Source organism: Arachis duranensis, chromosome 3, assembly GCF_000817695.3.
Source record: "Arachis duranensis cultivar V14167 chromosome 3, aradu.V14167.gnm2.J7QH, whole genome shotgun sequence".
Lineage (NCBI taxonomy): Eukaryota > Viridiplantae > Streptophyta > Magnoliopsida > Fabales > Fabaceae > Arachis > Arachis duranensis.
Genome location: NC_029774.3, coordinates 132,886,609 through 132,896,112, shown reverse-complemented (window position 1 = coordinate 132,896,112; position 9,504 = coordinate 132,886,609).

Genomic DNA, 9,504 nt, shown 5'->3' with positions numbered 1-9,504 from the left:
GTGTTTGGGAGATTGAGAATATGATATTGGATTCTGTAGAGGACTTGGTGGTGCAAAGTAGCCTGTTCAGCATTGGAGTCTTGAATTACTCCAACTAGCTGTATTTGAATCTTCAATCTATGAGGTATCGTTGGATCTGATAACCTCATTGTGAAATTAGGAGTTATAGTAAGAATAATACTTCCGTTTGAAAGTGCAGTGACTAACGCTCCAATCAAGGTATGTTGGTAATCCTTGAAAGTACTATCTAAAAAAGCAACCTTGGCTGTTACAGGAAGAGATCTTCTTCCATGAAGAGTTAGAATAAGCCTAACTGCTCCTAGATGTAAATAGGTGTAGCCTTGGACTTGATAATTTTGGATGAGTTTTTGTGAAATTTCTAGGTTTATATACTGTTCAGTAGTAATGGCTTTCAAACCAAACTGTTGTAAATGAGAATATTGGATGATTTTTTTTGTGGAGAAAAATGGTTTCTGGTGATAAGATGACAGATGGTGGTGAGGGTTGATTTCTTTTGTCTTTGATAGAATGAGTAGGAGCTAATAAGTGAATATTCATTGTGCAAATGTAAAGGACTGGTTTTGGGATTAGTTCTTTAGTAGGTCTAGAAAGAAAATTAGTAAGTGTTTTCATGTCCCTTTATGTGTTTTACCTCAAATTTATAACGGAAGAACCAGTCTTTCCATCACAAGAGCTGAGAGTCTGGCAGAATCTTTTTCTTGATCTACAGCGTTGATGGAAAAGAGGTGTTATCCATTTCCACGGTAAAATGATAGGAATTGAGGTGGAAATTGAATTTTTCTATCTCGCGTTTGACAACAAGGATTTATGTGTAAGTGGTATGGTAGTATTTTTCTGATTCTTTGAATTGTTCGCTAGCATGCGCACAGTAATGTCTTGTCCTATCAGTTTCTTCAATTAACATAGCTCCCTAGAATTTGTCACTGACATCTGTTTGTAGTAACCTTTTTTCTGTGCTAGAAATCTTTAAAGGAGGGGGTCTTGTGTTATTTTTTACAGATTTTTGACAACTGTAATCTGTTCAAGTCTCTATGGTGGGGAGTTTCTTTTTCAATAGTTTTGACAGTTAGTTGATGTGTTTGGTCACATCTAGAATAAAGTCTCTGATGTAGTTTATAATTCCTAAGAATTGTTGAACCTGTTTGACGGTCATGTTTTCATAAGGAAAATGGACAAATTCTTTAGCAATATGATTCTCTCGTTGAAAAAATTCATCTTGAAAAATCATCCTAGAGAACTCAATTTTTGTTTGGACAATAAAACTCTTTTTTTTTATGATAGCATGATTCCCTGATCTTCTATGATTTGAGTGAGATGGGCTAGGAGTGTCTTATGGGCCTTATTGTTTTTTTAGAACAGTAGGATATCATCATGTAAATAAGTGTGAACAACGACGGATCCAAAAAATTTTGGGAGTGGGGACAAAAATATATATACTAAAATAAATTTTGTTAAACATTATTAAGTATATGGAAATATAAAATTCAAAAGAGTTAGTGAACACTTTCATTCTTAAAATACTATTCATTATATGTAATTTATAAAAAAATATTTCTTATTTCTAAAACTTACACTTAAAATCTTTTAATTAAATTATAGATAATTTATTATCCTAACTAATTTATTTTGTACACATTCAATAATAAAAGACTGAATTACTATTTATATGCAACATAAGTACATATAATAGAACAAAAGATAAAAATAAGTAATAAGAATAAATAAATTAAAAATAAAACAAAATATATAAAGTTACGAAGAAAATATAAAAAAAACTTAACTTATAATAAATTTTCTCTCTTTATTTTTAAAATAACTTAATATTTTTTAATTTAATTTTTGTACATTATTAGTTTAAAGATTTTTATACATCTAATTAATTATGTATCATTACATAAAAGAAAATAATAATCTTTCACATTTATTACATGAATAATTATTAAAAAAATAATATAATTAAATAACTATGTATAAAAATTTATATTGTCAATACATCAAAATTAAATTATATATTTTTAAAAAATTACTTTACTACTAATTATAATTTTCAACTATTAATTACTTTGATTATCTCCCACAATCCTACTCAATTAAAAAATCCATTTGTTATAATATTTATGGTATTAAAAATGTTTTTAACTAAAAATCTATTACAAGCAAAATCATTTACGAGTTAAAATAAAAATATTATATAATTTTAAAAAGTTAAATAAAAAACACCATATAATTTTAAATAAGAATATAATTAATAAATTTTTTATTTCAACTCATTTTTAAAAGAAAAACACTAATAATTTCACTTATATTTAAAAAACTAAACTTCAATTTAGTAATTAATTAATTACTTAATTTCAAAAAATACATTATCACTATTTATTATTTGTTTATTGAGTTGATTTAGTTGTTTATTTATAATTTTGATACTAAATTAAATTTAGTAAGATAAATATTTCTACATGTTAAGTTTAATAAAACAATTTTTTTAACATGAAACTAAAAGAATATTATAATTTATTATGGGGCAAAACTAAGATAACGATGGAGGCAAATTTTACGTTCATATATAATCATTCGCTTTACAAAATTTTAGTGGGGACAAATGCCTCCTTAGGTTTCAACGTGGGTCCGTCTTTGAGTGTGAAATATAAAATGAGCTCAAAGATATTGATCATTATTTTTTGGAAGAGAGATGGGGCCACTTTGAGTCCAAATGGTATTACTATCCACAGATATTGGGCTTCAGAAATATAGAATGCTGTCTTGTATCTATCTTTAAGATGGAGTCTAATTTTTAAAAATTCAGCTTTTAGATCAAACTTGCTGAATATTTTTACCTCACTTAGCTTTTGTGTGATAACTGAAATTCTTAGTAGAGAAAATTTATCGTCTTGCAAAAAGACATTGAGTGGCTTGTAATCAATAATGAGCCTCTTTTTTTTTTCTCTATTTTGCTCCGCTCTTTTCTCAACATAAAAAACTTGACATGCGCAATTAGAATTGGTTGGTTCAATGAGTCCTTAGACAAGAAGAGTTGCACATTCAGCTCTTGCTAATTTGAGATCTTCAAGATTCATCCCAGAGTGGGTGGCCTTAGTTGGGTTAATGTCCTCATTCCTTTTGAAAGGAAGACGAACGTAGAAATTTGGATTTTTCCACAAAGGTGCAGGATGGTTGAATTGATCATGACTGTCGCAAGAAGTATTGAGTAGTTGTTGCTGGATCTCTTTATATTCTTCTTGAGCTTCCTGGATCTCAAGTATACTTTGTATCTCTGTGTAAGGTAAAAACGGTCTTTTGTAACTCAATCTAGTGGGCTTGATTTATAGTTTATGGGTTCGATAAAAAGCATCAAATTCAAACAGGACATCCTTTTTTGGGAGATAACTTTTTAATACCCTGAATCAAGTAGTTTGGCCTGCAAATATTTCAAATCCTATGGATTTTCTAGAAATTAGATTAATAGTGAAGACTTTTTTATTAGCTGCTGAAAATTTTTTATGAAAAGGTGCCCACATTTCTGCGGGTAAGACATGTGGTTTTAGAATGGTGGCACATGATCCAGTATCTATCAGTGCAACAGCCTTTAATGGTTTGTCATATTTAGAAGTCGTGATCTTTAAATAGAAATGGGGTCGAGGGGTACCATCAATTTGCTTCATTCCCAAGGACCTAAGATATCCAAGTTCTTCTTTCGAAATTTTGGGTCCTTTAGACATCCTTATAGTAATGGAAGTAAAGACTGATTTTTCTAGTGAAAAATTATCTTCTAAACTGCTTTTTCTTCGGATCAGAGTCTTGAAAAACATACTGAGTATCACCATCTTTGTCCTCCTACTCTTCAAGTACTGATTAAAGATCTTCTTCATCTTTTTTATAGAGGCTGCATCCATTAAAAGTTGAAGTATTTTTATTTTCTTCTTTGTCTTGTTGGGACATAATTTAGCAAAATTACCTTATTTTTCGTAAATAAATTAAAATATTTGTTTGGCTTCTTCTTATAGATGTTTTTTCTTTTGAAATAGCAAAAAAAGTCTTTGCTTTCTTCTACTTTTTCTAAATGTCTTTTGTTGAAACGTCATGGATTGCTACTGCAAATGTGTTTTTGTTTTGGCTTGCACTCACAAATGCCGTGTTCTTTACATTTGATCTTCAGATAGGATTCACTCCATGTTTCTTTGAGTTTGTTTGAATTTTGAGTGAACCTCTTGAACATTTATTGTTATTCACATAGATTATTCAATGCAGTTAGAGCCAGTTGGTATATTTCTCCCATGGTGGTGGTATCTACTTTTTTACAAAGAGTCATCATCATTCGCTGTAGTTCTGGCTTGAGTTTATCTGACAAGGATACTATGAAGACTTGTTTGAGGGGTGGATTACTATTTCCTCCAAGAGGATCGATAATATTTAGCAGCCATCCTCTTGTAATACTTTTCTAAGTCTTTCATGTTGAGTGAGCAACATTTCATTTCAAAATACTCTTAGGAGTTTCTTTTCTTGATGATTGTGATATCTCCTAGAAACTCTTGGTGTAATACTCCCAAAAATTGAGAAAAATACTATTGATGAGTTGAAGTCTTTCATACTTAAAAAGGTTGTTAACCTATTCATGAAGATTATCAGTCATTCAATTTATGAATTCTGTAAGAACTTGTCTGCTTGAAATATTTGGATTAGCCATATTGGTTTTAATCCAAGCACCAAATTCATTCAGTCTTTCTCTATATTCTGAAGGTGGAATATTATCAAAGATGAATTATTTGTTAGAATTTTTTATTTCAGAAGATCCTATTTGTGGAAGATTAATTGAAGTTGTTGGTTCATCTTTTTCAGAGATTATTTCTTTTTTTTTTCTTTTGAATTGACCATGACTATTATTAAAAGGTCTGCCAAATAGTCTTCTTCGAACCATTCAGTAGACTTAACTGAATCTTCAGTGGGTTCTTCTGTAAATTTATCAATGATTTCTCCAACAACTAATTGATCATTTAAAATGAGAACATTAATTGTCTGGTCTAGAGCAAGTGATCTTTCTTTAATGCCCTTGTCTTTTGAAGGAGGATCTGTGGATGTATCTTTCTTTAATTATCTGAGTGATGTCATTAGTGTATACTTTAACTTGATAATGACTCTCACTCTTGTAGGTTGTAGCCTCCTATGTATGTTTTGGGCATTGGGGTTATAATTGTAAAAAACTAAAAATAGAGTAACTGACCTAACTACTAGCCTCTCTCTATATTTTTCTATAATGTGACTTCAAATGTGAGAATAATCACCGTTCAATTATTAGTTCTTCCTTAAGTCACTAATTACTTTTTACATATTTATTTTATGTGTCACTAATTACTTTTTTAGTTTTGTTGTGATTGGTTATTATTGTAATGCTCTAACATTTAAACTTTTCTTTTTTATTTTTTAAATTGAAGATTAAGTGTCAATAAATACTATACTTTTAAGCATATAATTAAATAATTATACTAGATATATCATATATATTAAAATCAGCCATTAATTATTTTTATAAAATATATATTAAAAATTTAGAATATAAATATAAATAACTCCTTATATATATTTTCCAGTTTTTGGGGAACAAAGGTGAAGGAAAGCATTGTGTTTTTTTCCCAGCATAGGAATTAAATAAACCAATAATAAGGTGAGTCAAAAAGGAAATAAAAGTAAGGTGAGGATGAAACGGGTAAATCAATGCATGCCTGATCAATCATGATATGGTGTACACCACTATCATATAATGATTTATATATGGTGGAAGCATAGTGGGACAAATATGCTGGCATGGCATGGCATTCTCTTTAAAGTATGACATATGATGAGAAAAAAGCTAGCTTTTGGCCCTTGATGCATTATCATCATGAGCTACATATGGAGGTGGTGGTAGGGATCAATTTGAATGTAGATATATATTTATATATTCATCAGAAAATGTTTTGTTTAGCTGCTACTTTTATTGCTTTTTTAATTTGTTGCAACCACGCACCATGCTGAAAGTTTAACCATCATTTAAGAGAAAAGAAAAGACATACACGCAAGTGAAACAATGGAAATCTTAGTTTGACTTGAACCGAACGAGGAAGGACATGAATCAGAAAGGGTTTTTCACTTTTCCAAAAATATCATTGTAGAGAAAAAATCAGCTACTAAAATTAAATATATAAATACATGTGGTTTAATTTATTTTCAATCTGTATATATATTTTAACATATATTTTATATTGGTGACTGATAACTAATTTTAATATACATATAGAATGGTTACTTTTCACATGCAAGGGCCATAACAAACGGTGTATCGTGTTTTTGCTTCCGGGGTAAGCTCCCATCATTATGCCTTTTCTCATCATTCGTCACACCATTAAGAAAAACACCATGCCCGGCCCCAGCTACACTCGTTAACTTTCTTCAATTCATTACATGTGCCAATTACATTTTTATTGTTATTATTATTATTAACTTTGAGGAATCATCATCAATACATAAGAAAGTAGCATGTGTGCATAGTAGTTTTTGATGAAAAATCTCTCCATCGTATTAATTTGTATGTCTTCAAAACTGTGACGTCAATACAAGAGACGCACCTAATAATAAACACAATATATATACTTACGTAAACAGTAGTAGTATATATACTATTCTACGGTGAGAGTCATCATGAATTTAAGTACGATCACCATCTTAATGGATAATCTTCATGCACAATCCTATGAGTATGAGGTAAATTACATTTTTCTTTAATCCTATATGTACTTAATTATTATTTCCCGCGTGACACGCTTATATATATGCTTCAGTTAGAAACAAATTAAATCATCAATAGCTTCCTATAATCTTATATATAAACCATACCGACAGATCATGATGTATATTCAATTATTCACGGAACGGTTGTGAATTATCGCGGCAATTAATAAATACCGTGACTCGTGTATGCTTATTAATAGAACTAACAAAATAGTGTGATTTTAGATATTATATGATAGGGAAGCGTTTAGAATTTAGATATTATGCTAGCTAGGGATCAAATTAAAAACGTGCATATTGTACCTTCATATTATCATATATGATGTGTAGCATCTTCGGACAATAATGCATAATTTTAATCCGATCCGATCCATAGCAAAAGCACCTACAGCTGCTCTTTTGTCAGTTTCTTCAATTTCTTCGAACATCATCCAAGAAATGTAGCTGGAAATGATAGATAAACTGCACATCAACGTTATTTTTCACATGTTATATATACCATAGTCATATTTTTTTAGAGGATTATATACATTAGTCATGTTTTGGGCTAGTAAGTAGGAACAGCGTTTCTTGTACATATCAATTATCTATCTTATTCTTATCTCTATCTCTCATATATCAGAAAGGACGAATAATATTATGTAGATTATCTTTATTTGAGTATTTTTTTATTTTTTATATTAAAATAACTAATAAAAAGTAAAAAATAAAAATTTATACAAAAGTAAAATATATTTTTTGTACTTAAAATTTGTCAAGAATTTTAAAAATATCTCTAAATTTTATTTTGTTTAAATTTTTTTCTTAAATTAAAAAATTTTATTTATATCAAATATACTCTTAATGACTAAATTTTCAAAATGTTTAAAACTAATTCAGTAATAATATATGACAACTCTATCTGATTTGCTTATGTTAAAGTTTGTTAGTTTTTGTAAAACTGTTACTTAGTTGGCACTAAAATTTTTAAAAAATTAACCGTCAGAAATATATTTAATATAGAGAAAACTAGGGGACAATACTTTTATTAAAATTTGGCCAAAGTGAATAATCTTACACAATTAGATAAAATTTTACACCATTAAAAATACTAATGATGATTAATTGATGATTACAAATTACAAAACTTATTTGACTCTAACACTCCTCTTTAATGTAATTTAAAAATCTTTGAGACAAAATTAAAATAACAAATATACTTTATTCATTATACAAATATTCAATGAAATGAGAAAAATGTTTTTGTACAATAAGTGCCCATACTCCATATCCATAGTAATATAATATGAACACCAACTGTGTAGCTTGCGCTGTATAATATTACCTAATAGCTTTACGGTTTCGCTACGTTACCACCAGCATATCTGCCAACTTCTACCAATTCTTATTTATAATTGTGTTTCATAGAAGTGTGTTCGTGGATGTGTCTAATAAAAATGTATTTTTTATAACTGTGTTTAATAGAAGTGTCTTTATAGATATATTTTCTAGATGTGTCTCTTTATATATGTATTTAAAATATATTAATTATTAGACACATCTACGAACACACTTTCAAAAAACACAAATATAAATAAGAGTTGGCAAAAGTTGGCGGATAATATGTTGGTACTCTATACTTTTCCATAGCTTTATAGCTTTATATATGTATAACGAGCACTTAGGCTACATTGACAAGATCATTATTATACAAATAAATGATGACCAAGTCAGATAGAACTAATTGCATTGATCTATGATTATCCTACATCATCTAGTGTTTAATAAGACATAATGTTCTGTTTTGTCTCCCACCCATAGCTATATATAATATAATAAAGTTAATCCGTAGCTGATTGGATTGTGCTTTTGGACCACATCCTCATCAAATATATAAGGCCAATATTGAATAGATAATATAATAACTTACAAATTACTTCACCTGAAAATCAAATAATTAACAATAATTTTCTCATACTATTAAGCACACGTTAGTATGTTATTTCAATCCTAAGCAATATATAATAAACATTGAGGATCCTGAATCTTCTGATGAACACTCCACAAGGGATACAAATAGAGAAAGATAAAAGGAAATTGTTGAAAAATGAAGATATATAATACATATAGAGAATCATTAAGGGCACACCGTTAGTTGATGACTATAAATCTGACCTCAAAAAGTGATTGATTACGGTCACTAATTGGAATAAGTTTGATTTGAAAATGAATTTAACGCATGCCTTGTCCCCTATGAGGTGTCAAACCCTCCTTATCCCATGGCCAACGTAACCTTTTCTTAACTTTTTCTTCTTCAGCCATACACACAACTCCACATTTTCTGACAATTAAAAGCAATAATTATTCTGTGATACTTAACTTAATCCATGCATGCTGATCTTATTTAATTTTTTTTATCTTCTTAGCTCGTTTTTCCCTAAGTAGGAAAAATTGAAAAATCCATGCATACTAAAATCATGGCATGATTAATTCGGTGCATGAAGACAAACAAGAGCTTAACAGAAAATGCCATGACCCACAGGAAAAAAGAGAATCAAAAGCATGGTGCAAAAGGAAGGAAAAGGGAACACACAACTCATGATTATGTCTGTGGGGACTTCAATACAATTCCACCATAAACATACATTTTCCTTCAATTATCACTAACCCCCTTCTCACAAATTAATAATATGACACAAATGTGATGAAATCATAACTGTCCGTATCATGCTTACTTCATAATGC